The following is a 20041-nucleotide window of genomic DNA, read 5'->3' on the forward strand; positions in this document are numbered from 1 at the left end:
GCAGAGAAACTCTACTTTTAGACACTCTGCTGTTCACTTTATATCTCCTCTTCCCATCTTTGTCTAACATGTTGTTCACAAACATACATAGACACTATAGATAGAAAAAAAATGTTTTCCACTTATAGCATTTTCTTTCTCCATTTTCTCTTTACTCATTTCCAAATTGTTATATAAAAACACTATTGGCTTTGGGAGCAGAAAATGAGAAACTACACAAATAAACATTGACCCTGCCAAGAGGGTTTATATTAACTATACCACCTTCTCTACTCTGTTAAGTAGAATAATTTGGAGACAGACCAGCACCTGACAAGGTGGCTATGGCACTGAACTCCCACATGGCTGACCATGGTTCAAGTCCCAGACCTGGTGGCTTATTTTCTCACTTTATCTCTCTGTCTCTCTGATGAGTTCAAATGCCCTATAGCAAATTTTAAAATTATAATAATAAATAAAATTAAATAAATAATTCTTAACAAAAATTCTTTGACTGACTTTATAATAATTGTATTTATTTCCTTTCAAATGCAAACAATAGCTATTTCTACCCAAACTTTATTTCTCCCTTAAGGTCCAAACTAACAACAATATTGAGGATGAAATCATATTTTAAAATATACAGTCTACATTAACTAAAATTTATGCAACTTAGTTATGTTTTCATCCTCTTTTTATTCCAGCTATCACTGAAACATTTTAAGAACATCAAATCGAATTCCACACGGACGGGGATTAGCCAGAACGTTCAGACATCTGATTGCCTACCTGTAAGTAGAGTTTATGTTTTTCTTTGGGCTATACTCTTAGCAATTACACTGCTCTTGACCTGGTTTAGAAAGTTCTGGCACCTCGAGATGCACCGTGAGAAAGCAGTCTTTCTATTCTCCTCCCAGTTTTCTTACCTGTCAATTAATCAGAATCTATCAAGTTTTGGTAGAATTGTTTTCCTATTTTACAATCTGATTTTTGGGTTTTATTTTTCCTGCATATGTAATATCTTACACAAAACAGTCTCTGATAAATAATGAAGCCTTCACTTCCTTGGAGAATGCTGATGACTAGAGGCAATAAAGAGATGAGGAATGGTTAGATGAGAAACCAGAAATGGGTATTGGAAGTAACTCTGGAATCAGGATCATTACTTAGGGGAAAATGATTAACTCTGATTAACTGTAGTGAACAATGATTTGCACGTACTTGTATCTTATACCTGTAAATACTGAGACCATGTAGAGCCTTTTGAGACAATTTGATAGTGTTTGCTGATTGTCTCCTTATTACTAGTTAGAGAAATAAACTCTTTTCTACCCCCCCAAAAGAGAGAGAGAGATGGGGTGAATAAGCTCACTTTTGCCTAAATGCTGGTGATTTCAGGAGCAATAAGTAGAACCCCTGGCTTTTCAGCAAATCCCCTCACCTGGGAGAACATCTCTTATCAAAAGGACCACCTTGGAAGAGCCAGGTGTGGCACAGTGGTAACACAACTGAACCTACATGGAAAAGATTCTGGGTTTGCATGCTGGGACCTCCCTGAGCACACAGGGTATATATACTTGGCTGTGATCCAGGATGGATGAAGCTGGAGAAGGATTGCAGCATGAAGATCCTTCTGGAAATGTCTATCTCTCTCTCCTGGAAGAAAAAGGAAATAATCTTAGAAGAAGAAGAAAAAGGACCACCCAGAGAGCAGAGAGAAGGGACTTAACAGGGTAGAGAATGGAGAAAAACAAAGAAAACTTCACTTATTCACAATTTTGCCAAGGGTGGTCCCAGCAGAAAAACAAGTTTTTCAGAAATTTGGTGCAGTTATTGGGCAATTGTGGTTTCTGGGTTCTATCTGTTGTCACCTACTGATCCAGGTGCCTGTAGATGAGTGGCCCCAGCCCCAAAATAATGGATAAATGGAGGAGAAGAGATTGTGGTGTGCTCATGAGGAGTGCTTTCTTTCTCTCCCTCTGCCTGTTTCTCTGTCTCTCTCTGGCAAGCATATGTGTCCACTGGAAAATTGAAAAAAAAAAGGGTATCTCCAAATGCTGATTATAATGCTATTCTCTCCTCACTTGCTACCCAAGCCCCAAAAAGGTGAAAATAAGCCAAGGATGGGGAAATGGGTTGAAAGAAAGGTATGACTGGTTGATTGCAGGAGAGTTACCTTTGTCCTCAAAGAACTAGTAAACAATAAATAGCATGCCCCAGATAAGGTCACTCTTCCATGAGAACTGTTTTGGGAGCTGAGAGGGACTTACTGATTTTGAGAACTTATAGGACATCCAAGGGTATGTATCTAGAAACAAGGAAAATGCAGGTTTGAATCCAGGTGGGGAACTAGACAGTGATTTTCCCGTCATAACCTTGAGATAGGGCATTGCTTCATGTCAATAGGTGAGTCCACTCAAGAAGACTGTGGGGAGAGAGAGAAGCAATGGCTTAAAATACCATTGAAGAGTGTATGTAAGGGACCAGCAGTTAGCGTAATGGCTATGTCACTGGACTCCCACGTAGTCGACCGCGGTTCGAGTCCCGGACCTGGTGCTTAAACTAACACTGGGTGTGTGTGCGTGCATGCCCAAGATCCCGAGAGGAGATTGGAGGAGAAGGGATTGCGGTGTGGCCATCCCCCCGAGGGGTGATTTCTCGCTTTCTGTCTCTGTCTGTCTCTGTCCGTCTGGCGAGCACACGCGCCCTATAGCAAAAACCTCTCAAAAAAAAAAAAAGAAAAAAGAGTGTATGTAAGTTGTCCCAGTAAATAACAGGAGAAGGACCTTCTGGAGAGGCAGAAATCAACATGCTACTTCCGACAAGGGTGTGTGAGAACATGTAGACCAAGTAGCATGTATGTCTATCTATTTTTTTCTTTCCTTATTTATTTGGACCTATTCTGTTTCTTCTATCCTTTCTTCTAAGGGGTATCTATGTCCCAAACCATTGCTATGGGGTTTACCCTGTCCAGCTCTGTTCTCTTCTAGCTAAGATAACCCGTGGACCTGTGTCTGACTCTCTGGCTGCCTCCCCAGGAAGTCTCAGAGAGCAGCACCTTCCTTTGGGGCCATTTCTTCATCAGTCAATCAGAACTGATAAGAATGGTGGTAGAGGGACCGGCAGGTGGTGAGGTGGTTAAAATGCTGGACACTCCCACATAGCTGACCGTGGTTCGAGTCCAGGACATGGTGGCTTGCTTTCTTACTTTCCTCTGTGTGTGTGTGTGTCTCTCTCTCTGGTCAAATTAAAAATAAATGAACAAAGAAATAAAATTGAATGAAATAATTCTTTTTTATAAGAATGGTGGTAGAGGGACCGGCAGGTGGTGAGGTGGTTAAAATGCTGGACACTCCCACATAGCTGACCGTGGTTCGAGTCCAGGACATGGTGGCTTGCTTTCTTACTTTCCTCTGTGTGTGTGTGTGTCTCTCTCTCTGGTCAAATTAAAAATAAATGAACAAAGAAATAAAATTGAATGAAATAATTCTTTTTAAAAAAAAGTAAGAATGGTGATAGAGGAGGCCAGGATTACACTCCTTAATAGCTAGAGAGACCATAGCAGGTCGTCTTCAGGGTCAGGTAACTGTGATTCAACCATCATGGGACATCATCTCATCTAGGCAGCCAGTCAAGTGTGCAATGGGGGAAATGTACGTCTTTTGCACTGAACTCCCCTTCTCCCACTGTACCCTTTACTAGCTGCCTAGACCAAAGTGTAATCCTGGTATCCACTATCCCCTGCTTATCCCCCATTCGTCCTGAACCCTTATCAGGCTTTGGCAGTGTTTTAGGGTTTCACTACCAGGTCAGAATGGAGACTGATAGGAAGCCAAAAGACCAGGCCTTGGGCCATAACAGCACTGACAGGCCTCTTTTCTCCGGGCTGCACCATCAAATATCACTTCTAATAAGACCATATTTACCAAAGGACTGAATTTTCCTAATTTTCCCTACTCAGTGTGATACAAAGAAAAAGAAAAAGGGCTTTTATCTATTTTTCTTTTATCTTCCAAAGTGTTATTTCCTTGAGTTATTTTACTTTTCTAAAGTATTATTCCTTTAATTCTTACCTTGCTTTTTTCCCATTGTGTTTTCCCTCTCTGTCCCTCCATGCTCCTTTAGCAGGAACTCTTTTTATTGGGGGTCAGAGTTGTCCAATTATTAGCAGAAGAGCTATCAGAGGTCTGGAACCCTCCTCCTCCTTTTCTATATACCCACACCCATTATTTTTTAATGAACTTTGAGATACAAGCTTTCTTCCAGTACACACTTCCATACTTTCTTCTTCGTGCTTTTGGAGTGGGCAAGAAAAAGATGCCTATCCTCAAAGCTACCTGAAATGTCAGTGACACCTGATTGCTATAAATTGCAAATTGTTATCTACGGCAAATGAGGAGATTTAAAGCAAGAGGAAGCAGCGCTGCAATCTGTGCGTAGCCTCCCTGGAGTGTCCCAGTGACTGATGGCCAGTGGCCAGCATAGGTGCCTTCCAACTGTGTTTCATCCATTTCAATCAGTCGAAGGGCTTGGAGAGAAAGAGCATTTTCCTACGAGCATATAAAAGAAGTGCTTTGAGTTGTAAGTACCTTGCAGGCTTTGCCCTTGTTTTAGAACAGCAAAATGGGAGATTTTATAACCACTGTGGGCCAATAGTTTTGGAGCCAGTTGAAGCTGCAGATGGGGCAGGAAGAGAAGTTTGGGGGATTTTCTTTCCTTCTTTTTTTCTCCCTTCTCATTCCTTAAGTTTTACAGAATGAGCCTTCCTAGACCTTGTTGACAAAGTGCTCTGTCTTGTTTAGTTCAAGCGCCCAAACTTGTTGTAACAGGATCTAAAGGGTCTTTCTTAAAGATGGTCTATCTTGTGTATTTCTTTTTTTTTTTTTAGAGGTTTTTGCTATAGGGCATGTGCGCTTGCCAGACAGAGAGCAACAGAGAGATAGAAAGCGAGAAATCACCCCCCAGGAGGGATGACCACGCCGCAATCCCTTTTCCTCCATTCTCCTCTCCAGATCTTGGGCCCACACATACACGCGCCCCGCGTGCGTTTTAAGCCGCCGGGTCTGGGATGCCAACTGCGGTTGACCACATGGGAGTCCAGCGACATAGCCATTACACTAACTGCTGGTCCCTATCTTGTGTATTTCTGGCAGTAACTATAGAAGTGGAAGCGTAGGAGAGGAGACCTGGAATCTGCTCTCTTTCCTGGTGTCTCTCCTCAAGGAGACCCCTCTAAGGTCCTCATCATGAAGCCAAAGAAGGAAAATACTCTAAGAGCCCGAGCATAGCCCCGTTTGGTAAAGGACTTGGGGGGCACAGAGAGCACAGATCCTCATGGTCTCCCCAGCACTCTGGAAAACTTCATGGAGGGCAGTAGGAGAACATTCCAGCATTACCATGTGCTGATTATATAACCTTGGCCAAATGATGGTGTTTCCCTGGCCAGGGAATTGCACCTAGCCTTAAGAGGCACGTCTATGAAAACACACATTCCTGCCTGGCATGGAAAGAGACTGTCCCAGGATGCACAAGTCAAGGTGGAGACACAGAGAGCAGGTCAGGGCAGGGGAAAACACAATGGCACCAGGAGCTCCTGTGTAGAACTCCTTTCCAGCCTCTGCATCATTAAGCACTAATGAATATGTAGTAAAAAAGCAAATAATGATTGTGCTTTTTAGTTTTAAACCAAGACCATCATGACTTATCTGAAGTTTCGGCTAGGAGAGAGTTCATACAGTTAAGGACACTTCCCTAGCAGCTTCTGAACTCTGCTTGGGATATTCATCAAAACTCAGTTGTGAACAACCATCCCTACTCCATGCACCATTTCTCCAGTAGGATTTAAGTAGAACAAACTCAACCTGGGGAAAAGCAAGCAGCAACAAAATTAAGACATTTTTCTATTATTCTCTGTATCCCAGGTCCAACACAATGTCAAATTACATCTAGATTTTTTTAATATTAACTTTTCCTAGAGGAAAAGGCAGAAGCACATTCTTTGAAACAGATATTTTAGGCCAAATGTATTACTTGGTTGTCGGTTTGTCGTTTCTTTTTTTTTTTTTTCTTTAAATTTCATCTTCTCTTTTGCTCATTCAAAACAAAATGTCCATCATTCACTCTAACACCAGCCTTTAAGAGCTGGAGACAAATGGAGGCTGAATATTCACGCCAATGTGGTACAAATGAGCTGTGATTTCAGGATGCTGGCTGTTTCACTGACAGGAGAAAAGAGCAGTTGACTAGCTTAATATCTTTGGCTGAAAGCACTTTGTTAAAAGGGATGGAGAAGGCCAACATTAATATTGAATCCTGCTATTTAATGACCAAAAATGATGTATTGTGGAATGGGGTATCCTGAGTTTGGAGGAAGTGTGTTTATCATACCCAGAGGATGCAGAGGGGGGGAGTGAATACTAACACATGTTGGGCCTTAATGAAGGAGCTCTTCTAAGAGCATTTTCTCCAAATTCTTAAGTATATTATGCCCATGATTTTGAATCTCATCTCACCCTAGAATTACAAAATTTGTAAATATAAAGACATTTGCTACAATGAGAAACTCTGGACCTGTCTGACTGCCTCCCCAGGTTATTGCTTAATTGTTTATAAATAAAAGATGCCGTTGTAAGTTGGGGGTGAGGGAGGAGGCTTGTGACTAGCACCTTCCTCAAACATTCATGCTCAGGGCTGGCCGTATAGTGCAGTAGTTAAGTGCTGTGCAGAGGAAACTGAATCCCACGTGGCTGACAAAGGTTCAAGTCTGGCCCCAGTGGTTTACACACTGGGCATACCAGGATCCTGGCAGGATGGAGAAGCAGAGGAAAAAAATTGTAGTGTGACCAAGCTTTATTGGTGAATGTTCAATTCTCTCTCTCTCTCCCTCTCTCTCTCACGCATGCACACATGCACATGTACACGCCTTCTGACCCCACCCCAAATGCCTATGGACATGTTTTCCTGGGGAAACTTTAAAAAGTACATATTCATTCATTTATTTATTCATTCATTCATTCTGCAGATAGATACTGAATTGGACCTTGCCCAGTTCAGGTGTTATATTAAGTATGGGCTACATTAGCAATTCTCTATTGTTTTCTGTAGAATGACTCTTTTTTTTCCTCCAATGCGATGGAAAATTTGGTGAATCCCATCATGTGTTCACTGACGTAAATTGTGATTTCTGATACTCTTTATTTATTTTTCATTGGTCTCATCTTGGCAAAGGGTCATCATGTTTAAAATTTCTCTGCCCTCTCATCCACTTATTATCCTTAATTAGGTGGTTTGGAGGCAAAACATGCAATACACTGGTTGTGTCTCTCTAATGCTACTTGTCTTCAAATTGCTCCAAAGAGTGTCACACAATTGCCCCTACATTATTTATTTACTAAGTTATGGGTTTTGTGTAGCATTTTAAAGCTGTTTAAAAATTTTTAATTGCCAGATGGCACTTACACTCATCAGAGAGAAACACAGAGAGAGAGAGAGAGAGAGAACACTCCCTAAAGTGGTGTGGTCTGTCCACAATGCCTTCTCTATTTCTCCATCCTGTTATGTTTCTCAAGACACTGGAGTCAGGGTTTGTACCACATTCAGCCATGTGAGATTCAATTGTTCCTTTAACCACTAAGCTATGGGGCCAGCCCTTGTAGCATTTTTTAAAAGGGGAAATATAACTATAGTTTCAAAGTATGTGAGTTAAAAGCACAAGAAGGGTGCTAGATTTTTATAGACTGCTTATAAGAATAAAAGGTGAGAGGTCAGAACCAATTTACCATGAAAGCAAACCTTACATCTAACTTTTCACATTTTTTGAGGTTTAATAATATACATTTTATTACTTTTAATAATGATATTTAGTTCTATTGTTTACTCCATAATAAAAATTATATTAGACATGAGCATTAACTCAAAGTACTCTCAGTTTATACAATTGGCTTCTGCCACACAGATTCCTCTGCATGTATTCAGTTCTCTTTTTTTTATTTTTTATTTTAATTTACACTTAATCACATATATCTTCATAGTGTACCACACTGCTTTTTCCAGCACAAATACCATACATATCAGTCAAGACAAAGACATTACTATATACATTATTGAGCAAATAGCTTTTCAATTTTTTCGTCAATTAAATGTACTTTTTTTTCTTCCCCTATTCCCCTGCTGCCTTCCCTCTATTACCCATCCCCATATTACCCCATCCCTACTTTTTACATTTAATATTTCCTCTGTTTCTCAAAGGAGGCCTCCCTAATGATCTTAGGTTCTACAAAACCTGGAACTGCCCTGAGACCAACACAGATAATCTGTGATGGTTTATTTAGCTTTATGTCTAAACCTAATTAAAATGAGCAAAGCAAAGAAATGGTCAAAGTGTGAAATGGGGTCATTTATTTTTTTAAGGCTTTAGGATGAATTCAGCTTATTTTCTAAAGCGAACCCCACTTAAGTGAAATAATAAATCAGTTTGCCAAAGTACAAATGAATATAAACAGGAGATTCATTTTTACCTCATTAATAAACATCAAATACGAACTTACCCGAACATCAAGCAGGCCAAATCCTCCTGACAGGAAACAGCTTCTAGTAAGAGCATTTGTCGAGGAGCATAAATCCTCCCAGGCCATTACACCGTCATTTCATCTTCCAGCCCCTTGCCACAGCCCACTTCGTATTATCCACTCAGAGGCCTTGTAAGATGTCACTGGCATCGTGCTAAAAGCACACACTCAGCGCCAGGTTGCCTGGGTGCAAATTGCAGATTTACCCTTTATTAGGTCTGTGCCCTTGGGCAAGTAACTGGCCTCATCTGGGCTTCAGTCTTTTTATCTATAAAACAAGACAACAAGGATTATTCCGAGGCTTTAGATTGATATTTACAAAATTCTTAGAGCTATGCTCCGTGTACAAGACGAGCCAGATAACTATTGGCTAAGTAAACTTCCCCATCTAGACTATAACCTGGTACAGGATCACTGAGGGTTCACCCTTGCAACTCCTCACAGTGCTGAGCCTGGCTCGCAATCTGCCATGAATGGAATACTGTATAAATCAGAGGTCATAAAACAACAGCCCCAGGCCCAGGCTGTCCAGCAAACGGGCTTCCCTCACCCAGCATGGTTTGGTTAATTTTGAGTTTGATGCTTTTAGGGCTGCATGCATTCTCTATTTCCTCATGCGCCATCCTTCTCTAAATATTTACCTCTTTGGTCCTTAAAAGAATTTGAGTTTGTCTTCCCTAGGATAAATAATAATACTGGAACTTTCCGATAGTCAGTGGCAGTTTGATGGCTCATTAGAGTAGGAGAGGGGCCAGTAAAGAAATGAAATGTGAGCCACTTCCTCTCCCTGATGCTCTCCGTGCTCCAGGTAGACTACCTTCCCCTCCTTCAATACTAGAGGTCACAGAATGGAAACAGAAAATAGGAAAGTCAGTGAGGAATTGCTTAGAGGCAGAAATATGCAGGATGTAGAGCTGGAGTTAACCAAGATTACACTAGTCATAACAAGCTAGTGTTATGAAACAGTGAAAATCTCAATGACTTAAAAACAAAAATTCAGGGGCCAGCAGATGGCGTGGTAGTTTGGGTGCTGGACTCCCATATGGCCCACCGTGGTTTGAGTCCCAGACCTCGTGGCTTTTTTTCTCACTGTCTCTCTGTCTCTTTCTCTTTCTCTCTCTGGTGAGCATACATGCCCTGTAGCAAATTTAAATAATAATAATGATGATGATGATAAATAGTTGTCTCTCTGGTGAGCATACATGCCCTGTAGCAAATTTAAATAATAATAATAATGATGATGATAAATAAAGTTAAATAAATCACTTTTTCTAAAAATTTTTTTTTGCCTCTCATGGTGTCTCTCTAACCCTGGATAAGCAGGGGTCTCTAGGCCACATCCCTGTTATCCATACTCAGGGACTCCTCCTGACAGCCACTGTCTAGAAATATTGCTAATTATGAGGAAAGAGATCTCTAGAGAGCCTTACATCAGCAAGTCTCTCCCAGAGTGACATGATACTTCTCACAATTCATTGGCCAAAATCAGTCAGTTAGCCCTGGCCGACCACAAGTGTCTAACAAATACAATTCATAATATACTCAGAGGGGCAAAACAGGACTATAAACAAATAGTATTAATGACTAATGACTGTGGCATTATTAGGCACTTGGAGATTGAGGCCAATTCAATAAGTTCAACTCAGCAAATATTTCTGTGTACTAATAAATCCACAGCAAAATATTCAGCACTGTTTGGGAATATAAAAGGAGATCTAGACTTTAACAATGAGCAACTTCAGCCTTGGTCAAGAGAAAGAAAGATTATAAAACACTGGAATAGGGACTAGCAGATGACGTAATGGTTATGTCACTGAACTCTCATATAGTCAACCTTGGTTCAGGTCCTGGACCCAGCAGCTTAAACTCGTGCCGGACGCATGTGCGTGTGTGCCCAAAATCTCAAGAGGAGAATGGAGGAGGAGTGACTGTAGCATGGCCAAGGGACTAGCAGATGACGTAATGGTTATGTCACTGAACTCCCATATAGTCAACCGTGGTTCAGGTCCTGGACCCAGCAGCTTAAACTCATGCCGGAAGCATGTGTGTGTGTGCCCAAAATCTCAAGAGGAGAATGGAGGAGTGACTGTAGCATAGCCATGCCCCCTAGGGGGTGCTTTCTCAATTTCTAGCTCTCTGTCTCTCTCTGGCAAGTGCATGTACTCTATAGTAAAAATCTCTCAAAAAAAAAAAATTGGAATAGCAAAGTTAGGTAATATTGATCACCAAAAACAGTGCCAGCAATGCTGTAGAAGTTGTAAGAAAAGGTGGTTCTGGAATAGAGATAGGACTTGAGTTGTACTCTAGAAAAATATACAGGATTTGCAGAAAGAATAAAAGGCACTCCAGGTTATGGGAGAGTGGAAGCAGAACAAGGGCTGTGAACTAAGTCATTGCAGGTCCCAGGAGTTTGTCTGGCTGTGGCCTGTGTTTGCATTTGGAGGTGGTGTGGAGAGAGGAATCATGTGGTGGACAGAGTGGAGCCATTTTCATGGATAGCTTCTGTGGTTCACTGGGAAACAGGATGATGGTGTGTAGGAGGAAGATCATCCTTTCTCAATAACCCCATCTAAAACCAAGGCACCTAAATGTCCCAGTTACTGCCTCTGGCCAGCAATGTTTATTCCCCAAACCAAGAGTCCTCCCAGACCTATAGGGCAGTCACTGAATGGAGACCACAGTAAACCTTGGGCTGCTCCTGCTTCCAGTTTAAGGCATCATTCGTTGCTCCTCCTGTTCACAACGAATATACAAATTCAAGGGAAATAGCCTCCCATGGCTAAGGTCAGCTCAGCCCTTTTTCTGTGTAACATCTGTTTTTGAAATTCAGCCGAGACCCTGACTTAAATCTGTTTAACTTGAAAAACGGCAAAAGAACATCTTGTTTCATGAATGTCCAGGGGCTGTGTGTCAACAAATAAAAGATCTGTTTGTGGTATTCAAAGTGGAAAGGCTGGTTGTGAGAGGTTCTGCCATTGGGATAAATCCATTATGGACCGTTTATTTTGTGGAATCATGAACGAAAATTTGAAAACCCCAGTAGATCGGCTTGGATTTAGTCAGCAAATTTCTGCTTTATGGGAGGTGAGAAACATGCCTTTATTGTCAGGAGGTCACTGAGCTGGATGGTTCTAGAATGATGCCCTCTTTCATGTCTCCTAGTTTAGCCGGGTGCAGCCCATACTTTACATGGATTCCTTATATCTGCATGCATTCTGGCAGACAACATCTGACGGATCATTATTTTTCTTTTACTTGTCTAGGACCTGACGTGGGAAAGAAGAGGTGAGAATAGTTCACTATCCCTCAAATTCGACTAATTAGTTTATTCATCACCTACTTACTTTGAAGAGAGAAATGAGGAAGAGTTTTATTTATTTGCACCTAGAGGAGTGAGGGTCTGGCATGTAATAAACATCAACTTACATTTGATGAGTGAAGCAAATTCTTACAAATGTATGACCCCTCTATGAATGTACATCTGTATGCGTATTAATATCATTCCTTTTAGAAAAAAGCAATTACCCCCTACATCTTATTTGAACCCAAAGGAAACCATAAGCTCTTTCCTATAGTTCTCTCCATATAGCTCATTTATTTTTCCCCTTCCTAATCCTTATCCCAATTTGTATTTTATTTGTTTATTGCCATTCTCCACCATCAGACTATAATCATTCTGAGGACAGAGCAGTTGTCTTCACAAGCAAAGCACACAAATGATCTTCAATAAATATTTGTTGAACATTTCATTGTAGTGCTTCATCCAGTCCTGATTATATCTGAATTGAAGCATGATGAAGACACCAGCCGGGTTTATAATGCAGTTGAATATGGAGGTGTCTTTTGTGTGACAAAATACTCACATTCATTTGACCATACGTCCTCCTGAAGGTCATGGTGGGATGGGTCAATGTATCCACCTTTATTTTCTCAGCTTAATGCTGTTGAACTACATCTGCCATTGAGCTGTCCAGGATTGTCACAGCATGGGGCAGTAGTTCAGGACTTGTTTTTCTCTCAAATAGTTAACCCATTCCTGATGGGACTAAATCTACAACTTTAGCCTTATTAGCAGGAATATGCTGCCCTTCAATTTACCTGATAAAGGCAGTACAGATATATGGTCAGAAAGAAGATGATTTGGTATCCTCTGGTTATAGGATTTAATGTCCACATTCACTTTTCCAGAAGATGCCACAGGCCTTTCTGATGGTTAAGCAAAACATGAACATTTTACTGGGTTGTGGAGAAAGCCATGACACATTTTTGCATAGGAAAATACATCATGACTTTCCCGCCGACCTAATAACTTGAGTAGGAACGAGGTAGATTCATTTGCTCCATTTTGCTTTGGCTCTGTGTAGACAGAGTTGAAATGAGAATGATTTGTGAGTTCCACAGGATCTTAAGAGAAATACTCCTTCGTTGACAAGAGGTGCAATTCCACAATAGTTTCTTGCTTGGTGTATTTGAAGATAGTCCCAAAGAAACAAAGCTGGATGCAGAAAAAATAATGACAGAAAAGAAAAATAATACTCCAAATTCTGAACAATTCTACTTTAATAGGCTGATCTGTCTGCCAGCTGGCCGCAGAGTTGACTACTTGTAATATATACTTTTGGTAGGCCGCATGTAGCTCTTGGAACTGTTTATATTAGGCTGTAGAAACTTAATTATTCTAAAATTGGCAGGACTCTCTTTGGTTACTTAATACAAAATTGCTTAGTCATCTTTATACACAATGTGGACAGTTTTTGTTTAAGTGTGAAAAACTAGGACATACAAATGTGCTTCAAAGAGATTTTAGGTCAGGTAGAAAAACAAGAAGGTATCATTTTTTTCAAGATGCTTAGCAAGTGGTTGCCACATGTTCGGTATTGGATGAGCTAAGTAACTGTAGTGTTGAAGTCCTTGATTACAAGCATTTTCTTTGTGGATTTTGTCAAAAGGGAAAGGCTGCTGCTTCTTTGATTGTCTTCTAATCTTACATTTTGCGAAGTACAAGTTTTCCAGCAGAAGTATGAGGAGTTCTGGAATCAGCTTTCTTGTTCTCGGAAAGTAACAAGGCTATCATTTTGCGCTGGTTGTCACAAAGATCCTCCTGACTTTTTTAGTCTCGAATGCTTATCTCACCATCCTTGAACTGCTGACTTCCAAATGCATGATATGATCTCGAGAGCCTCTGCGAGGAAGCGGGTAGGCAGAAAGAGTTTCATCCGTGTATTTTGAAGTCTGAAGTGGCGCCAGAGGGAGGTCTCCAGTTTTTCCAAGAATGCCCATGGCAACCTCACACTCTTCCTGTGACCTGTGCTGGGGTTCCTCAGAGAGATGGTGAGAAAAGATAAAAGTCCTGTGGCCGATGGGTAGTGACACCAGGCCTGGGAAGGGAAGGTTCTCAAGCAAACACCCAGAATAGTGCCTTGTGTTTCTAATTACTGCGCCTGGTTAGAGAGTGAAATCAGGCGACACTTTTTAGACTGATGGAAGCATTTAAATCGGCTCTGAATGTCAGTGTTTTCTAATTATGATGGAGGAGTGGCAAGGAATCTCCAAAAGCCACGGAAATTTGAAGTGTTTCAGCTCAACTTTGATTCTCTTTTATTATTAATCATATATCTTTTTTCTCCTTTTTCTTCTTCTTCTTTTTTTTTTTTAATGTCCCAGAACAAACCTATTTCCTTATTTACAAATGCCTAATACCCCTCTTCCTGAAACTAGAATGTCATTCTAAGATAAACTTCTTTTCCAGTAGAGGAAAGCAGCCATAGCTATTCATCAAAATATAAAATAGAGCTCCACAGCGAATCACCACAATCCCCAAAATTACTAACAGGTCAACCAGAGATGCGGCCTTTTGATAGTATCTTAGCTAAGCCCATCTGCTTCCCAATTAAATTCAATGAATAAGCAATGCCCTGAAATCCACTCAATTCAACATGTGTGACCTAATGCTCAGAGCAAGACAGTCAGTGAAGAGCTTTGAGGGATCTCAAAAGTGGCCAATCACCCTGACGAGGTTACAGTCTTTTAGAGAAAATAGATATGTGCTTAGTAATTAAAAGACAAACTATTGACTAAGTGCTCTAATAGAGATATAATATGGGATGGGACTAGCAGTGGGCATAGTGGTTAAAGTGCTAGACTCTCATGTGGCTGATAGTGGTATGAATCCTGGACCTGGTGGCTTGAAAATCATGCCAAGCATATATGCATGAGTGCCGAAAGTTCTGAGAGGAGGATGGAGGAGGTGGGATTGCAGCATGGCCATGCCCCCTGAGGGGTGATTTCTCACTTTCCCTTTCACTGTCTCTCTCTGTCTCTCTCAGGCAAGGGCATGCAACCTATGGCAAAATCTTAATTGATGTGTGTGTGTGTGTGTGTGTGTGTGTTTATGTGTGTGTATTCATGTCAGTAAGTGGTTCAGCGATCCTATAGTCTTGGACTGGTCTTAAGCAGGCCCCCACTATGCAGCTGCATTACTTACAAGTGCAAATATCCCCAAACTCACAAGGAGGTAAAACCACTAAGTGCTACGTGAAAAGAAGGAGGAAGTCTAGCGACATTTCAATTTAGTGTTTAATTTATCTATGTTTATCTGCTTAAATTAAGTGTCTATTATGATTAAGACACAGTAGATACTATCCCTTTTGCTTTTGAAGCATTTCATCTTGAATTTTAAACACCTAAAAGATTGTCTCTGACTTGCTTTAAGATTTCAGAATATAATAGATGCAGTTGATGAATATGGTGAATAGAAGTTGAATAATTCGCTAGGGAATAAACGGTCTCTGATCAATAATATCATGTCCTTCACGTATAAAAATATCACTATAACAAAGCTCCTTTAGATCATACCTTTGAATTGTTTCCAGCACTCTAAGTAGATTCGTTAGCTTGTTGCTGTCCTAACTCTCTCACCTTGCATAAGCACCTTGGCCAAGGCTCTGAATCTGGGTTTTGATCACCAAACTAGAAGTGTTAGTTGAACAAACCAACACAAAGAGCAGACAAATGAGTTGCTGATATTTTTACAGATGAATGATCCAGAAAATCAAAAGGGTCATGTGCAAGTACAACTACTATTATATAAAATATGGTAAGGAGTCAACAGGTTAAGGCTCTGGACTTCCACGTGACTGACTGTGGTTCAAGTCCCAGACCTGGTGGCCCCAAAATTACAACAGATGCATGTACATGCATGCCCAAAATCCCAAGAGGAGAAGGGAGGAGAAGAAATGAAGGCATGGCCATTCCCCTGGAGCAGTGATTTCTCACTTTCCCTCTCACTATCTTTTTCTGACTAGTACACACACCAAATGACAAAAACCTTTAAAAAAAAAAAGAAAGAATGAATGAAAGCAAGAAAGAAAGAAAGAGGAAAAAAGGTGATCTCTATACCATGGTGCAATTATTTGGTAAGACCAATGTGATCTTTTGTTATACTCTTGGACCATCTTATTCAATGCAAAATACGATCTTTCTTCAGGCAGTGTCTCAGCTTCTTTTGCATTTGCCAAGCATTTCACTTTCTCAACAGCAAGTGCTCAGTCACAGGGAGGTTGCCTAATCCAAAAGTCCCTTCCCAAGAGATGCTGAATTGGACTATACTCCACATTTTATTACACTTTGCTGTGAGATTATGAGGTCTCCTTTTTTTTTTTTTTTTTGAGAGGTTTTTTTGCTATAGGGCGCATGCGCTCGCCAGACAGACAGAGAGAGACATAGAGACAGAACGCAAGAAATCACCCCCCGGGGGGGATGGTCACGCCGCAGTCCCTTCTCCTCCATTCTCCTCTCGGGATCTTGGGCACGCACGCACACGTGCCTGGTGTGAGTTTTAAGCCACCGGGTCCGGGACACGAACCGCAGTTGACTACATGGGAGTCCAGCGACATAGCCATTACGCTAACTGCTGGTTCCCCTGGTCTTTGAAGACAGAGACATGTTTTGCACCCACGTCTTCTTGTCTCTGAGGTGCACAGCATCACTTCTCACAGTACGAGCATTTCCTAGGAGGAGCTGGAAGACTCTACCACAGGACTGTCCAAGTCGAACTTTCTGCAATGGTGAAGATGCTCTCTGCCCTGTCTTACATAGTGACCGCTGAATGTGAGTGGCCGCTGAGCACTTGAAATGGCATGAGTAAAGCTGAGTGTTCAGTTTTATGTCATTCTAATTAGTTTAAATTTAAATCTCCCCACGTGGCTGGTGGCTCCTATTTTGGACAGCACATCCTTAGTATCTTAATAAATATCTTTTCACTATATCCCTAAAAAGATGGCCATTCCACCTCTACCAATGGCTCCCAGCGATAAGAGTTTACACTGTCTCAGCAGTCCTGCCCATTGTTGGAGGGTTGTATTGGAGCGCATCTTCACCACATACATTGGGTCTGCTTGTTATGTGCACACTTCTGTTACTCAGGCACACATTTAGAAAGCACATGTATACACTTGGTAACAAAGCTATGCCCTTTCTCTCACATGAACACGGGTTGATGGGGAATTTCCACCTGTGCCTTAGAGCTCACACCTATATAGTTGACTCTTTTCTAGGGGCCAGAAGAACAGCAATGGCCTCCTGCCTATTCTGATTTGCTGTCAGCCCATGTCTTTCTGTCTATTTCTCCTTGTTTTTCAAGGAAAAGAACTGCAACTCTTGAAAATGGAACAAAAGAAATTGTGTTCCAAACTGTCATTTCCCCCTCGCTCTTCTAAGCCACTTTCAACCTGGTTTAGTGATCAGTCTAACTGCCAGTCCTGTTTTTCCATTGGTTTGCTATGATCAAGGAGCTAATGTCAAAGTTCTCTATGTCACATTCTTCTTTCTCTAAATGAGATGCATCTACTCCTCCTGCTTGAGACCATCAAACAATAATAAACACAGAATTTTTTAAATGTATAAAGTGGTCCAAATTAAGGAGATTTTATTTGTAACAATACTTTAAGAGGCACCCTGGAGGCCAAATGAGTGACTGATCCACATGGGGAGATGCCAAGTTCACCTCTGGAGCCCTTCCTGATTATGGTGGGCATCCATATGCCCATGATCTGGGGCTGGCTGAAACCCGGAGTGGCTTGTGGCCTGAAGACTCTGTTGGAATCCTGTATCTCTGTCTCTCTCTCTCTTTTCTCATTGTTCAGGGAAGAAGGAAAAAGAAAAATGTTTTTAAAAGATGCAAACTAAAACTCCAATGTATGGCCTTCCCAAGTATTGAAGTTGATAGATATAAAACATCATTTCACAAATCTACAATGCTTCAACTGTCTACAATTCATAAAAGAAAAAGAGAGGCCACCAAGACACTGCCTTTGATCATTTTGAATCTGTGAGGTCCTTGTTTTACAAATGGAAAAATACAAATAGAGAAAAATTAATCATAAAAGACTGAGCAAGGAAGGAGAGGTTAAAACAGTCGCAATCTGTTAACCTGCTCTTAATAGGACTTGTAATTTGGAGTCCACTTATCAGAGAAAAGAAACTGCTTGAGAAGGCGAACCTCTTCTAATGATCACATTAGTTCTTATTTCTCCATTGTGGGTCTGAACCGATGTGAGTGGGTGATGGCATGTATTTTTTTTTTAAGTAGCACAGATTTTTGGAACTAGATGGTGAAGGTTGAGTTAAACTTAAGTCCAAATTGTACATTACAATCCATTTGTTTATTTGGTTTTCAAGTCCCAAATGAACCATTCAATTTGGAAAAGAGCAAAGCGGTTTGATAAATTGATTTTTTTTAAAAAAGGACAAAAGTTCATTTTGTAAAGTCAGAAGGAAAACGCTGCCAGGTTTACTGTGTAACTACTGCAAATGTGGGTTTGTATAACTTATGAGAGTCATACATAGTCTAGCACCAAGGTCTATGATTCACTTTGTAAACACTGATTAGTCAATATAATAGAGATGAATCACGTTGAGTTACATTCTCCACACTAAAAATGACAAAATCTAAATTGTGACTCAAATCACTTACAATTTTGGAGTGCCTACTATGTCCCAATTGGGAAAGATTGTGTTTGTTTTTTTGACTCTTTGTTTTAAGACTATATTAAAAAATAAAAGCTTGTGGAAAGTGAAATATCAATAAAATGTTTAAATACCAAAGAGAATACTTCATAAGCTGTGGCAAGAGAATGCATTATTAATTACTAAGTGAATTATAGATGTTCCAGAGGAAGATAACACTTTCAAGCAAGATTCGTCTAGAGAGGTGAAATTTAAGCCAGAAATTCATGACTGAATCAAATATAGATAGTGAAGAGAAGAAGAGAGCTCATTCCAGAAGGACAGAATAGACTGCATAAAAATGCAGAGGTAGAAAATTGTCAGATACATTTGAGAGGTAATCAAATAATTTTTTATCTAAGACACCTTGGTATAATCAGCTTAAAAGGAAGGCCAATGATTTCTAAATCAGAAAATTAAGATAACATCTCATCAAGACATTTAAAACTGGGAATGAGGAAATAGGGATATGTCATGCTTGCCTCTTCATCATGGCTGTAGAGGAGACCAGGTTTTGAACCATAGTATCATATGGAGTAAGATAAAATGTTGGACATCATTCGGTTCAACCATCTTATTTTGCAAAGAGCAGCTCACAGAGCAAACTTAAAAAAGAAAGACACACTTCAGAAATGAGACTTAAAGTTTTAGAGAAATAAATTAATTCACAGTATAAGAAATGAAACGGATTTTTTTTCCTTTATTTTTGGAGAGGTTTTTGCTGTAGGGCGCGTGCACTTGCCAGACAGATAGAGACAAAGAGACAGAAAGCGAGAAATCCCCCCCGGGCGGATGGCCACGCCGCAATCCCTTCTCCTCCATTCTCCTCTCAGGATCTTGGGCACGCATGCACATGCACCCGGCGTGAGTTTTAAGCCACTTGGTCTGGGACTCGAACAGCAGCCGACTACTTGGGAGTCCAGCGACATAGCCATTATGCTAACTGCTGGTCCCAGAAACAACTAATTTTAAAAGAGGGAAAATACAAACGTAGAAGACATACCCATAAACAATTTTCCCTAGAAAGGAAGTAGAAAGGGAAAGACAGCAAGAAGGAAAAGGGAAAGATAAAAATTCAGGAAGTCCTAAAACAGTGGTGAGATATAGGAGGACACTTCCTGTCACATCACACTGTTCACTAGGGTCATGGACTTTGTAGAATCATTACCAAAAGAAAGGAAGAGTGTGGTAAGTGGTTTGAAGCTGTAACACTGACTTATTCCCTAATTACACAAGTGTAGGAATGGCCCACTTTAAGAAATTCTGATGTTTGAGGATCCATCTTGAAAAGACAAATGTGGGACCAGCAGTTGGCGTACTAGCTATGTCGCTGGACTCCCATGTAGTCAATCATGGCTCAAGTCCTGAACCCAATGGCTTAAACTCATGCCAGGCATGTGTGCGTGCATGCCCAAGATCCCGAGAGAAGAATGGAGGAGAAGGGATTGCGGTGTGACCATCCCCCCTGGGGGGGGGTGATTTCTTGCTTT

The 20041-nt window shown here is 40.8% G+C and overlaps 1 protein-coding gene across 4 annotated transcripts in view; it reads left to right on the forward strand.

Moving 5' to 3' along the window:
- The window catches only part of CALD1 (caldesmon 1), a 256751-nt gene that overhangs the window by 118403 nt on the left and 118307 nt on the right, over window positions 1-20041 (forward strand). For all 4 annotated transcript variants that reach the window (XM_006144999.3, XM_006144998.3, XM_006145001.3 and 1 more), the window contains exon 2: window positions 684-770. The gene's annotated coding sequence lies outside the window, so the exon portion shown is untranslated. The remainder of the gene's footprint in view (window positions 1-683; window positions 771-20041) is intronic.

Source organism: Tupaia chinensis, unplaced genomic scaffold (genome assembly GCF_000334495.1).
Source record: "Tupaia chinensis unplaced genomic scaffold, TupChi_1.0 Scaffold000140_1, whole genome shotgun sequence".
In the NCBI taxonomy this organism is placed as follows: Eukaryota; Metazoa; Chordata; class Mammalia; order Scandentia; family Tupaiidae; genus Tupaia; species Tupaia belangeri.